The sequence below is a fragment of the Numida meleagris genome, chromosome 1 (assembly GCF_002078875.1).
Source record: "Numida meleagris isolate 19003 breed g44 Domestic line chromosome 1, NumMel1.0, whole genome shotgun sequence".
Taxonomy (NCBI): Eukaryota; Metazoa; Chordata; class Aves; order Galliformes; family Numididae; genus Numida; species Numida meleagris.
Genome location: NC_034409.1, coordinates 171,031,182 through 171,046,040, shown reverse-complemented (window position 1 = coordinate 171,046,040; position 14,859 = coordinate 171,031,182). Strand labels below are relative to the sequence as shown.

Below are 14,859 nucleotides of genomic sequence, written 5' to 3'. Positions count from 1 at the left end.
TTACTGGCCTCATAGAGGCTACAGTCTTCAAATTTAAGAATTACATGATGATTGATTTTCATGGAGAGATAGCTGGAGTATGAAAGAGGAGGAGGAAACACTCTTAAAAATTCCTTTATAACATCTGAAAGTTTCATGTGTTTTAGTGTCTTCTGTACAGCAGACTGAACCTGAGTGCTCCAAAGAACTAAAGTACATTTACTTCTCAGGCTTAAGTTGTGTAGCTCTCTAATATATCAAAGATGCGAGATTTTAAGAATACTAAGTTTCTTTTCTGTCCTTTTTCTTTAATCTGTAGTACTGGAAAAAAAGTAAATAACCCTAGGATTCTTTAGCATTTAGCAGTAAAATTTTGCATCATATCTGAAAAACTGAGGAAAGGGAAGTAAGTTGCCCAAAGCAAGTTAAATCTTTCAGCTAATACGCAGCCATGGGTTAATGGTGCCAGAGGTTCTGAATATGATATATATAAAGCTAACCCTACATATTTCACCAACTTTGCAGGTTGCTGAAGCTAATAGAGGAGATTCAAAGAAGTTTAAATGTATGAATGTGTATCTCCATGTGCAGTTATACTAGCTAGTATAACTTAATACTTATTTTAATGTGAAGGTTATCACGTGCAGAACTTCAGGACAAAAACTGTTCACCAGTTGGGTTAAGGAAGTCATTTCCCCTAGGAGTACACTTGCCTCATATACATTTGACAAAAGGTTATTTTATCCACAGCCTTCCAAAATGTCAAAATAGAGATCTTATCAGAAGCAGATGCAAAAGTGTGCTAATTTCTGTGTTGCTTTTGTAAGAAAAATAATCATCAAAACTATGTATGAGCTTTCTGCATTATTCAGGCATAAAAACTCTTTGAAAATCCTGTTATTGCTTAGTTATTTTAATTTTAGATATTAGACTAGCATTGAAACGGGAAGAAATCTGACTTAGAAGCTATCATGAAGTTTTAAGCCTTGATGATGTCCAGCTTTCCATTTACATAGGCAGCCTTTTTTCTTGCCTTTATAGTGGGAGTATTTTATCTTTGGGATCAGATTGTACTCAGAAGATGCTGGAAGTGGGTTTTTTTTGTTTTCTTTTCTTTTATGAGAGCTATAATACAAGTAGCACTTTAACACTTTCAGCATATTGCAAAGATTGCCTCCGTTAGTGTAGTTTTTGTGTTCTGTCATTTCAGTGGAGGTGACGGCTGCCCAGTATAGTAGAGCTAGCCTGCAAGATAAAGCTATATCAAAAAGAAACAGAGAAACTGAAGTAGTTATAGTTTTATACCCTATTATTTCTGTGTAGTTTCCCACTACCTACCTGTCAGTGCATTCAGCATACAGGAAAATTAAAAGCTCAGGTATTTCTGGAGGTAGTATGCATCAAATGCACTGATTGCATAAAAGTTTCAAGAGACAAAAGTTTCAAGAGAATTAAAGTAAAAAATTCCAACTTTAAATTTTTCATGTATTTATCAAAATTAACATGGAATTTTAAAGCAGCAGCAGGCTTTGAAGTTGTAATTCATGGATTCTATCTACATGTACTTACTTTTCAGAGGCTAAGCCTTTGGATTTTAATACTGAAACTTTTAGCTGACCTTTCTCTGTAAGAAAACATCCTTAACACTGATGTTATTTTTATGCCTCTTGGTGTTACTAATGAGTTGAATAATTTATGAGGTTGTCATGTGAAAAGGATTTGGTGCAGTTTGATGTACTTTTAGCCTCTGGTGTTGGAATGTGATTAATAAAGATCTGGAGGCAGATTTTTTTTTCTGTAGGGCTTAACTGTAATTGTAATTTTTTATTAGCTTTGTTTTGATAATTTTGTTTGGAACAGTTCGATAGTGAAATGCCCCCAGCTTCCACAGCTAAGCTTGATATCAGAATATAGAAAGAATGTAAAGCATTTTTATAAATTGTTCTGCATCATTTTCCAGCAACAGATTTTTTTCCTGACCTCAGATACTTTGTTTGTGAGAAATAAACTATTCATCAAAGCAACATTTGTTGGGCTTTTGTTATATTAATAGCAGTTTTTCATCTTGACTGATACCTCTAGCACAAGAAAATCTATTTTGAGCATCAATAACATAGTGGAAACCCAAGTTTTTGTTATCTACGTTGACTGTCAGTTATCATTTAGGAATTTGTGCATAAATATTGCAGTAGAGAAATGTATAGTCAAAGCCTGTCAGCAGGCTCCTCCATATCTACGATCAAAGGCATCATCTTAAATAGGTCTGATCAGGCATTGCAGAAGAGGGCAGGCAGTTTCAGCTGAGCAAAAACCACAGAGCAAAGATGACAAAATTAATCAGTCATTTCTTTGGCAGTAAATAATAAGATGTGCTGCGGACTGCAGGTGAGAAAATTTCCAGATTCCTTGGAGATGTGCCTGCTTAACACCTGATATATCTAAGTTTGTACAGCAATCAAGATGACCTTGATAAACAAAAAACTGCTCTACAAATACTCTAGTACTAAATCAGTATTGATGTTGGATTTATGGATAATGTGATTATAGAACACTCGCATTCATCAAGGAACAGAAAATTTTGGAAATGAAAACCACGTTTGTGATTTATGTGTTTTTTTTTAGAAAAGAAATAACAAATTATGTCTTGAAGGGCTTTAAAAAGAAGTGTTATATTTAGCTGATATGTGGCTTCTTACTGTAGGAAGCATTACCTGTGATCTACTGTATAGCAGTAGTATTTTCAGAAAATTTCTGCTACAAGGCGTGTGGGTAAAGCTTCTACTTATTTAACTACAAGATGTTTCTTAGCAATTGTATGCATGTTCAGGTATCGGTTTTTCATAAAGTATAAATACACATATGGGTGTGCGTATGTATGTTTATAGGAGTGTGTGTGTGTGTGTTCAAAGCACCTGGCAAGTAAAAACATTCCAAAACTGAAGATTTTTTAACACATTTCTGTGGCTATATACCTAGCTATCCTTTGAGACTGTGGATTTATCAGTCATAGCAACATTCCCAGGAGATTAACTGGATAATTTTTCCCTTTTGATTAGTCTCTTCCATTTCAAACTATTTGATTTTAGCACGGTATTTTACATTCATTTCATATCTGGATGTAAAATTCAAGTACAATTATTTCAGCACAGTCTCTGCTGTTCTCTTTGGTTTTAGTTAAATTCTTACTCAAGTAGATCCATAGATTCATTTCTCCCTTTTGTGAAGCTAAAGGGATATTACTTCCTGTAGTATCAAAGTGCAAGGTATAAACTGGGACTTGGAACTACTGGAAGGTTTCTAGAGTTTGAATTGTATAATGTCAATAGATTTTAAACTGCTCTTATTTTAAGTTTACATGGAGTTTCAATGTAATTTAACAGAATTTTAATCAAAATTGGGGATAAAAAGAGGGGGGGGAAGAAAAGTTTTTGCAAGAGATTATAGACTCTACTTCCCCAAATTTTGGTACCAATAAATGCTTAAAATATACAGACATGACCCAATTCACAGTGATTGTGAATTGTACATGTGGTGAAAGAACTGTCTCTTCCAGTTAATCACCTTAACAGTTTACAGTCACTGGATATTAGCATAGATGAGACACTGCTGTACCACTGTGGACAGTGAAGTAGAATAATATTCCAGAGAGGTCAATTTAAGAGCAAAGTAGTGTATTTATTATCTTTGATCCTTCAGCCTTAGAAGGTTAAATTCCACAGACCATTTGCATGTGGAAGGGATCCAAGAAAAGCCACATCTTCTTGTCTGCAATGGATACTTGATCATGAGTAACTCAGTGTCCGTGTTCTAAACATAGATATGTAAGGTGGTCAGACTGGTCAAGTATTTCTAGTCTCTGTGCTCAGGAATATTTGGCCTGTTGAGGTGATTGTCATGACAGATAAAAAAACACCTTTATAATGTACCATGTGATACATGCAGGTTTTGAAATGAGGCTACAGATATAGTTTATATATCCAATATAGTGATTGATTTTGAACTTGCACGTTGTAAGTTACTCATTCCTTCATATAATAGGGCATTTAATTAGCAACCTTATTTCAGGAGCATTTCTAACTGAAGCAGACTGTATCTGGCTTCTTCTGGCAGTTGTCATCACTGCTCTGTTTCAGCAAATGCTGTGTATGCTTATCATTAGAAATACGGTTTGATTATACAAATGGAGTTTCAAAGCATCAATTTCTGAAGTCTGAAATGTTCAAATCTGAAGTGTACATTCATGAAATCAGCTGGAGTTCAACAGATTTTCAAAGAATTGCAGGCAGGATTCCTTCAGGCTGCTGAAGGACTTACATTTCTATAGCAGTTAGATTCAAGCAAGTGCTACCTTTAACGGTGTTTGGATTCCCTGCTGTGGAACCGGGAGCCTGAAATCCATGGGAACTTCTACTCAGACCGAGGGTGTCAGTAGAAGCTCTCTCAGCAATGTGGATTTCAGACCTATCTTAAAGAGAACAGTATATTTTAAGTAAATAATGCAAAACTGGAAGCAAATTGAAGCCAGCTGATACGGGATTGTCACTTACCAGAGTTTCAGTAGCAGGCCCACTAGCTGCATAAGAACATTAGTTATCCAGGCATATACACAGTGAGTGCATTTTATACATACCATGTAAGATGTTAAAGACCTCATTATGCTTTCAGTTTAGTCTAAAAAATAGTGCTTTCTATATTATATCTGTATAAACAGCTTTACTGTCAGGGTCATAGTTGAGTCTGTAGAACTTTTTTGTAGGGTACTTCTACATTTACTTTTACTTCTAATCTGATCCAGATATTCTTTAGATATTCTTTGCTTAGTCCAGAAGAGACAAGGCTTGAGGTGGGGTAAGTCTTGCAGCTATGTATAAATAAATATCTGATGGGAGAGAATAAAGATGGAGCCAGATTCTTTGCAGTGGCGCTCAGTAAAAACATTTTATTTTACTCTAATGGTGGAGAAACAGTGGAGTAGTTTGTCCATAGAAGTTGTGGAGTGTCCATCCTTGAAAAAACTGAAAACTCAACAGGCAGTGGTCCTGGGCAACCTACTGTAGCTGACCCTGTTTTGGGAAAGAAGTTGGATAGACTGTCTCCATAGAAGCCTTCTAGCCTCAAGGATTCTGTGATTCATATTATGGAGCCAAAGCTTAAAAGCAGATGGTTGCAATTATTTTGTCCTAAATAATATTTTTAAAACACAGATTTATTTACATCTTGATGTTCAAGACTGATTTTATGTCTTGTCTTTTTTGCTCAAAAGCAAAACAGCACAGAAACATTTGATTGATAATGGAAAAGTAATCCTCAGCCACAATTTTACTTTAGTCTTCATATTTGTTTTCAGGAAATGCAGGTTTACATATGCCAGAATCACAGAATGGCTGAGGTGGGAAGGGACCTCTGGAGGTTACCTGGCCCAGCTCCTGCTCCAGCAGGGAAACCCAGAGCAGGCTGCCCAGGGCCACATCCAGATGGCTTCTGAGGATCTCCAAGGAGACCCACAGCCTCTGGGCAGCCTGTGCCAGTGCTTCATCACTGCACAGCACAGAAGTGCTCCTGGTGTTCAGAGAGAACTTCCCATGCTCCATTTTGTGCCCACGGCCTGTGTTCCTGGCACTGGGCACCACTGGCAGAGCCTGGCTCCATCCTCTTGGCACCCCTCCTTCTGGTATTTATGGACACTGATGAGATCTCCCTGAGCCTCTTCTTCTCCAGGTTCAGCAGTTCCAGTTATCTCAGCCTCTTCTCACACAGGAGAGGCTCCAGTCCCTTCAGCATATTTATGGCATACTTGTTGGACACTGTCCAGTACGTCCATGTCTCTCTTGTACTGGGAGTCCCAGAGCTGAACACAGCACTCCATATTTGGCCTCACCAGTAGTGAGTAGAGGGAAAGGATCACCTGTCTTTCTGCTCGCAATATTTTGCCTAATGCAGCAAAAAATAAACATTAGCCTTTTTAGCAGTAAGAGCACATTGCTGACTCATGTTCAACTTGGTGTCTACCAGCACCTCCAGGTCCTTTTCTGCAGGGTTGCTTTCCAGCTGGATGCCCCCAGCATGTCCGGGTGCCTGTAACTGTTCCTCCTCTGGTGCAGCATTCTGCACTTTTCCTTGATGAACTGCGGGAGGCTCCTGTCATCCCATTTCTTCAGCCTGTTGAGGACCCTCTGAATGGATGGCAGCACAACCTTCTGGTGTACTGTACTGAAACTGAGTTTGCTGTGACTATTTGAGTCACTAAAATTTGTTGTTGTTGTTGTTTTGTTTTTACTTATTTAGTGCACTATCCCACACTGCCCAGGAAATTAGTCACACACACTGTATTATAAAATACTTTACTCTGGAGAAATGCAGGTGATGACCCTTATCTTAGATAACTTCAAAACTAATATTGAGTAATGTCATGTGAATGAATGTAAAAGAGAAATTAAAGAAAACAGAAGCTCCTGACTAAAAGTAAACTACCTTCATTCACCCCGTACATACCCACTTTATTTTAGCCTGTAAGTGAACACAGGTTGACAAATAATTTTGTGCGGTTTTACGATATACCATCTATTCTGTAGGCAGAAATCACACATGTTACTTGATGTAACGTGGTAAGCATTTTAAGAATATTCATGCAGTCATTAAATTAATCCATAACAATGCTTCCATGTGTTATCAAGAAGTCTCCTTTGTTCTTTACTCTAAATGTGCTCATGCTGTCACATGACACAAATGTGTAAGCCATTCTGCTTCACATGGAGCACCATTTTCTTTCTTTTTTCTCTATTTGGCACTCTTTGTCCACATTAGTTTAATTACCAGCCAAGTGCTTCTTGTAAGGCAAGATGGCCAGTGTTAGATGTATGATTTAATATTAAGAAAATAATATTGAATGTTGAAATCAATAATATTCTCTATTATCTCTTTCACCTAAAATAATATTATTGTTGCACAAATTTCTTTGTATTTTTTTAGGTATAGCAATTTAAGATTTGCATCTGCAGCCTTATAATTGTAGCCCAACAGTGCCATCCACTGCTTCACCAAATAAACTTCCAAATATTTCATCCTCACAGGGTTTTAGGGAAAATATGACCCATTAATTGTGATTTGCTAAGATTTTACATGGTAGTTGTCAGATATGGATGAAAATAAAATATTGTTTAAACAAGACTCTATACAAGAGTAAGAGCTTTCATTAGAGATTTCTATAAGAGGTTATTACAATTAGATTACTAATTGTGATAATAAATCTAAAATACTAGATTTAACTTGGTCTTTCTAGTACTTCTTAGTCCCCTCAAAGGGCGTAAATTTATTCTCATTAAATATATCTAATATTATGATGGTCTTCACCTCAATGTACAAACTGTAATGGAATTTGCTTTGGTAGAGTACTGAGCACTAGTGTTTTTGTCAGTGTCTGAGCTTCTACTGTCTGACTAGGTAAGGGGAAATGAGTTTCAGCTGCATACTAACGACTTCACAACATCTAAATATCTGCTTTCTGTTATCTGCCATATCTAGCACAGGAATGTTCACAACAGCTTTAGAGTAAGTTTTTTTCTGATTTTCTCAGTTCTTGAATGTCAGTATATTCAAAATATTCAAGTTTTTGGAAGATCCAAATAGCATGTGAAAACTTTCTTCCCCAAAAACCTCTGTGTTGGATTAAAATGCCTTTCCTTGGAAGTTTCAGGTTATCTGGCACGATGTGGAATTTCTCAGCTATTATAGATCTGAGCTAATAGATTCTACCACAGAACTTTTTGACTTTTTACTAGAAATTATCATAACTACTTCTGTTTCTCCCTTCAGATTGCCTCCTATGGCCTATGACTCCTACTTGATACTTGAAGTAATCAAATGGCCTGGCAAAACCATTCCCAAGACTCCAAAATAACAATCACTGTCAGTCTTAGAATTCTAGCTACATATTTTTCCTTTACACCATTGTACTTACATGTGAAAAGAACTGACCGTATCAGTCTGTTCTGCTGAATTAAAGTTATTTACTTACCAAAACCAGTAAATTAACATGATGCGAAATGTTTTCCAACCTATGTGAAGAGTTTATTTGTTCTATTAATTCAGTTCTATTGCTAATTGTCAAAGAAATAGAAGTTACTGACCCATGTGTATTCAGTGCATCTCATAGGAACATTCTGGAAGAACATTCAGTCAATGAAAGTCTAATAATAGTCCTTCAGGACAGTTTTAATAGCTGAGTGAGTGTAGCTCCTCAGACTCAGATTTTACTGTGTGCTTTTCTTACTTCCAATTTTCTACTCTTGAAGACTCCATATTAAGGAGCAACAACACTTTAAACCTCCTTTGAATATAGTTAAAACACAAAACGTTCCATTCTTATATTTTTCTCCACTCTTTTTATTCTTCATCTCTTCTTGACTGCAAGAGTCCATTCTCCACTATGTGTATGATTAAGTGGAAATCTGTAACATTGCTAGGAGAAAAATGTGTTTAATAACATCTGTAGTGGAGTAAAGAAGACAAAACTGCATCAAATACGTTGAAAAATGCAAGATGAAATTTCACTTCTGCTTCTGCTGAGGAAGGTGTTTTCTGAAGACACACAGGAAAGGTGGCTAGGACAGGAATCCACCACATGGCCAAAATCAAGAGCCATTAATTCAGCAGTGCTGCAACTATTGCAGCCTAGAATCAGGAGATCGTGGTATAGACTTAGAACTTTTCCCTCCTGCTCTTTCACTCATGCCAGTAGGAGGCATGACAGACTTCCAGGCAATGGGTAAAGATGTGCTGCAAGGTGAAGATACGCTGAAGTGACAGAAGTAGATTGTGAGAATCACTTCAGTATAGATGATTCATTGTCTTTCAGAAAGTTATCAGAATAACTCTGTATAGATTACAAAAATAAAGGAAATCATTTCCAAAGGCAAATATTTTAATATATCTGAATGTTTTCGCTCATCTTTTTGTATTACACTACTTAAAATTTACCATTGAAAATATATTCCTATTATATCACATCAAAATTATCATAAAGGTTTTATGTAAATAGCAAGATTCGTACACAAGAAATAAAGACTTAAATATATGCGCACTGGCAGTTCCATATCTGTACATGCACAGTGAGTTCTTCAATAGACCTTATTTCATATGTTCCTCATTTTATAGAGTTACCTTTGAAACGCACTCAAAAAGTACCAGTGCAGTGCAACAAAATGGAAGATTTTGAGTTTCAGCACAGTGCAAGGTGCAGACATGGATGCAGAAACACCAAACGAAAGCACTGTATTAAAAGCCAGTACATTGTGATAAAAGTTCTCAAATATACTACTAAGCAGCATGTCAAGACACCTTGTTAAGAATTCTATCAGCTAGCATGTTATATGTTTCCAGTTATATATTTAATTTTGTTTTTCATATTGTTCATCATGATATATTTTTTTCTTATCCTTCTTGTATGCCTAAAGAGAATATGTGCATTTATGTATAGACCTGAACATCATCTACAATACACAAACTTCCTCAGCTGAGAAGACCATGCATAACGCTCAAAGCATGTTTCATTGGTGTCTCTTTTGCCATACCATGCAAATCACTCAATTTTATGTCTTCAAAAAAGATGAGTGCTGTCAAATAGCATCTCATCTCCACACTGAATAGAAAACAGTTCTTGAAAATTTGATATAAGAACAGTAGTTTTGCAAGTATCCCCACAGTTGCATGGAACGTTTGCGCTTTCTGCCAATGTTTGCAAAGCAGAATGAAAGACATCACAAACACCACACTGCAGGATAATGGAAGATGAAATTAAATACCAATGTCATTTTTCCTTTACTACTGACTGCTGCTAAGATTTCTGTGAGTTAGCTTTCTTTAGTATATACACAGGCTTTCTACCTGGGACAGCAATTACCTTTCCCCTGTTTCAGAGATAAAATAATGAAAATCTTGCAGATGATCTCAATGAGCTGTTTTGGTAATAGATCCTCAGACTCTGCTTTATCTCAGTGATATCTTTTGTACCACTACTGTGTCGCTTTTATCTGCTGAAGTGTATTGAAGAGCTGTTCTAGCTGCAGCTATTTTTATTTTTAAAAAGTAGATAAATGCCGTGTAAAATTCTGACCTCAATCAAGCAAATAGAAAAGTTTTGATTTTAGTTTTGCATTTTAGGTTCATGAACTAGGAGCTCATGTTGTTACAACAACCTGGCCTAAATGGGATTGCTGTTTTTTTTTTCTTCTAGGTTACAGTCCCTTAGAAAAGCTAAGAGTTAAACACAACTATTCCAGTGTTAGGGCCACACTGCTGTCTCACAAATGTGAATATCCTGTGGGTGCTGCCCTTTGTCTGATGTTGCTATAGGCATTGATCTATACAGAAATAGAAACATTTCCTCTCACCAGTTACTGTTGTTGCTGAAGTGAAAATAATGTATCCCAGTTCTAAAGATGTGGGAATCCATGTGAGGATGAAATGAAATTTACACAGAAAAAAAAAATCAGATATCAGTGCAGCATACTGAACCAGTTGGGATTGCATAGTAAGAGAGAGTAATGAAGAATGAATCTACATATTCTAATAAGATTACTCTGTGGAAAAATTTGTCACTTATATAAAATGGGGGCTGTCGTTTTAGGAAGGAATTCTAGTATTGTGTCATAAATTGTGTCATAAATTGGAAATTTTGCATGTGTAAAGACTGCATAAGACCTTTTTCCGTATGTCTCAAAAGAGCAGAATTTCATTCGAAATTATTACCATTCCAGAGAGCAGAGATCATTTTAGACATTTTGGCAAATGTTTATCTAGAAGCTTTTGAGTCTTCTTTCTTTAAATGAGTAGTCTTAATAGAATTAAAATGACTACTTTACTGACGAAATTCAGATACCAACTATAAAATTATTCTAAACTTACTTGCTACTTCTTCATTTTTTTAGCTGTCTTATTATGTCTCTTGTTCTGTGCCTGTTCCAAAAGAGCTGATCTTGTCTGGATCTGGTAGCAAAACCATAGGCAGTGTGGGACAAAAATGCCTTCTAGAATAGACACAGTTGATTGTGCTTTGGCCACAGAAAGGAAGAATTAAAAAATTAGAAGGCAGACCATAAAACTTCAGATAAATCTTTTATCTTAAAAATCCTTGGAGTTGGACCAGTCTCAATGGTTTGGGGGCAGTAATTTTTAAATATTAGGTGAGGTTTAGAAATGTTGGTGTAGAATGTCCCAGTATAGGAGCAAAGATCAGGTTTCTCACATGCCGGTGCATTGCCATCGCGCTGCCAGTATGCACCAAGCGTTAGTGTTTCTAAAGAGCACTTTGTTTCTCCCCAAGGCTTTCTCATTGTTAGCTTTCTCGGTCAGAATTTTTGTGAGAAGGAAGTGAAATTAAGGCTAGCATATGTGGGCACGATCATACAGGGTGCGCCTTTGTAGAAAGCTGACAACTTTGATCCTGTCTTTGGGCTTTACAAGCTGATAAGAGTCAGAACATAGCTGTTCCTGTAGAATGTGTACATGCTTTAAGTATTTCAATCTTTAATCTAGAACTTTCAAGACAAAATACAGGCCTGAATGCTAAGAGATTCCTTACTTTTCATTTGTATATTATCTTTATGAAAGAAAAAAAAGTTTTTATCCGTTTCTATTTCAAAAGGATAGAATGAATCGTTTAACAGAATTATTTCATTCTTTCGTTATCATGTCATACATATTTAAATTCAATTTAAATCTTCTTACCTTATTAATTATATTTTTCTATTGAAACAGTTTGATTACCCTCTTCAGTGCCCTGTCTTAAGAAACCTTTGCTTACATGTGAATATTTTGAATTAATGATAAATGAAATTCCTTTTTGCTGTCAAAACCAAATTGTGAAAAAGCATTGCACGGCTTTGAAAATCAGTACACTCTATTAGCAGACCTGTCAATATAAAAAGTGCATTCCATTTCCACCTCTTGCTCTAATAACCTTTTCTGTGTTACTCAGAGGCAGTTCACATAATCAGAGTATATTGTCAGCTTACTGGAGTTGGGGAAGCATGAAATGAAAATCGCGTTAATATTGATCCAATTCTCTTACTTGCAAGTGTCCTTGATGTCCTTTCCACTGAGCAATAACTGTTGGTGTGATGTAGTTATTTTCCTGTCGGCTTATACTGTACTTTTGAAAAATGGTTGGAAATAGGAATATTTTATGGCTCTTAATTATTTTTCTTGTTTATCATTTGTGCCTGTTTAAGTGATCCACTGCGCATCAGGAAATTTGGATTCTTTCTGCAATTTATCAAACTGCAGTATCCACCGAGAGGCTGCATTTCAAACTGACGGGGATTTGTAAAGGTCATCAGTCATGAAATATGAATCCATTCTTGTGTGTACGAGTTACAGTGGCAAACTACATCTTAATCCAAATATAAACACCTGACTGGTTTAAGTACCAGTGAGGAGGACTGCTAGCTGCAGTCAGACTGAGGACTGCCCTTCAGGAGTGTGAAAATGCCTTGTAACATCTGCTCTGTCCCCCGCTGGCTCTGTATGGTCCGTACCAAACCAGTGCAGGTTCTTTCTCACATGCTCGGAACACCTGAGATCTCAAAAAAATGTAATATTAACAACTTCTAAAAATGAATTTCATAGCCCCTGCTGTCTGCAAAGTAAGAAAATAGTGACTGCCCAGCACGGTGACTTCATCTTTATTTTTATATGGGACCTTTTATATTAGTACACAACACTTGGACTTTAACCACAACTATTTGTTGTTAAAAGACATCTCAACCTCTTTTAAGAAGCACATTAATTTTTGCCTTGCCCTTATTCTCAGTCTCCTCGTTGGTGTCCGTCTCATTTTTATGATGCGAACATTTGAGAATTTACAGGAGGAAAATGTATACAACAATACTTATTTACAAATGTCTCACCAAAAGAAGGTTGGGTGATCTGATGTTGGGTATGAAAATCAAGTAAGAGGGAAAAATGTTTGGAATGTCTCTGGTGAATTTTTCGGGTATTCATCTATTAGAGAATATAAAAACATGGTTTGCTTCTACTTCCAGTAGGAAGCAATTTCCAAAATAAATATATGCAATTTTTAATTTCCACACAATTTTCATAGTTTTTCTCCCTCATTTCTTCAAAGATCTTTGATAATGAAAATATGATTTAAGATTCCTCTGGCTTTTATTAAATCTATTAAAACCAGCCCTCCTTTAATAAGAGTCACTTCTCCGAGTCTCTAGGGAAACTAAATTATATGCCAGTCAAAGGCACCAGTTTTGGGAACACATTGCAATTTAAATCGCAGCCCCAGAAGACACAGGTGGGGACAGTTCGTCACAATAGTTGCAGTGCTCTGCTCCTGCAGGGCTCCCGAGCAGGCGTAGATACCTGCCCTATTCTTCCCACCGAATGAAGCAGCCCCATGAGGGCTGGCTCTGAAGCCATGCAGAGAGGCATTGGGCCCGTGGGGGGTTGGTTGCCGTGTCGTTGTTTAATCTTGCTGGGTATTGTAGAGGTCAGTTTGCAGACTGCCAAGCAGCCGCTCTCCATAACTGCAACTGCTGTGAGGGTCCTGCTGCCTAATCGAGTTAGTAAAGATTAGCAATGAAAGCAGGATTTTAAACTGTTATGATATATAAAGCAGGAAGATGATCTCCTGAAATGTTTTATAGGTATTTCCAAGCAATAATCAGATTGAATGGATAAAAAGAGGTACATAAGAGTGTTGTACTTTAGTTCTGTATACACATCAGCTTACTGTTCCTGTAAAAGTTACTGTTTGTACAATAAACAACAAAAAAAAATTCTCTTCCAAGAAAAACACTGTTGATAAATTGTATTTTACCTGTCATGCAGTTTCATGGCTCACATCCTCACCTATGAGGCAGTCTCCTGTGAGGAATTAGATCTGTATTCCTTTATTTAATAACGTATTAAAAGCTACCCTAGAAGATTAAAATTCAGCAACAAAAGCAGCATTCTACAGTGCAGAGCATATCAGTGATCCGTAAGGAAGAAAAAGCAATTTTACCCATAAAAGTTTCTGAGGAGAGCTAAGCTTCACAAAAACTGTGCTTTAGATTCTTTAAAAGAGAGTTTTTAATTAAATGCAGCATTTTACCATAAAGAGAACAGACTTTACTTATGTCAAAACTCCCCTTTAGAAGCCACATAAAACTGTAAAAGACAATATATGAAAAAGCTTTCTTATAGAAAAGAAGAACACCATCCCATGAAGTAGATTTCCAGATGTTTGGGAACATTAGAATTTCCTGTCAGTATATTTAGGTAACATTAAAATGAGGTTAACTTTCCATTCTGCCATCTCTCTTCAAAGATCAAAGCACGCTCACTGCATAAATTGCCTTATCGGTAAATCGTTGAAGTAAACTATGGAAACAACTTTATAAGAAGCAGTAGTCTCCTTTTGTTGGTTACAGTATTACCAAGCACACTTTTCTTAAAATTAACCATGCTATTACCTCACTCTATGCTACGTGCAGGGAAAAAATAAAATAAAATGCTCTACTTGAGCATAGAGAATATATTTAATATAATTAAATGCACAGCACTGAAGGGAGAACTAGAAAGTCCCTTCCTGTGCTCAACTAAATCATAGTGATTAGGGTAAAGTCTAATAAAGTAACTTACATGAACAGAAATGTAATCAACAGTATCTTTGTATTGCTTATTTTAAAATTTGATTTAGGAACACTGTTTATAGGATTGGACACTTGCGCTGTCTTTGAAGTTCAGATTTTTAGAACCTGTTGTGACTTACAGAACTTATTGATTTTGCTGAAATCTGAGAGGAAAAAAAAACGGATTTTATTTATTTATTTATTTATTTATTGCCTATTTTAGATGTTTCTAGGGACTGTAGCTGCAAAATAACTC

General features: G+C 36.3%; 1 protein-coding gene across 12 annotated transcripts in view; it reads left to right on the top strand.

The window, feature by feature from the left end:
- The window catches only part of NBEA (neurobeachin), a 486,663-nt gene that overhangs the window by 298,586 nt on the left and 173,218 nt on the right, over positions 1-14,859 (top strand). The window lies entirely within an intron of this gene.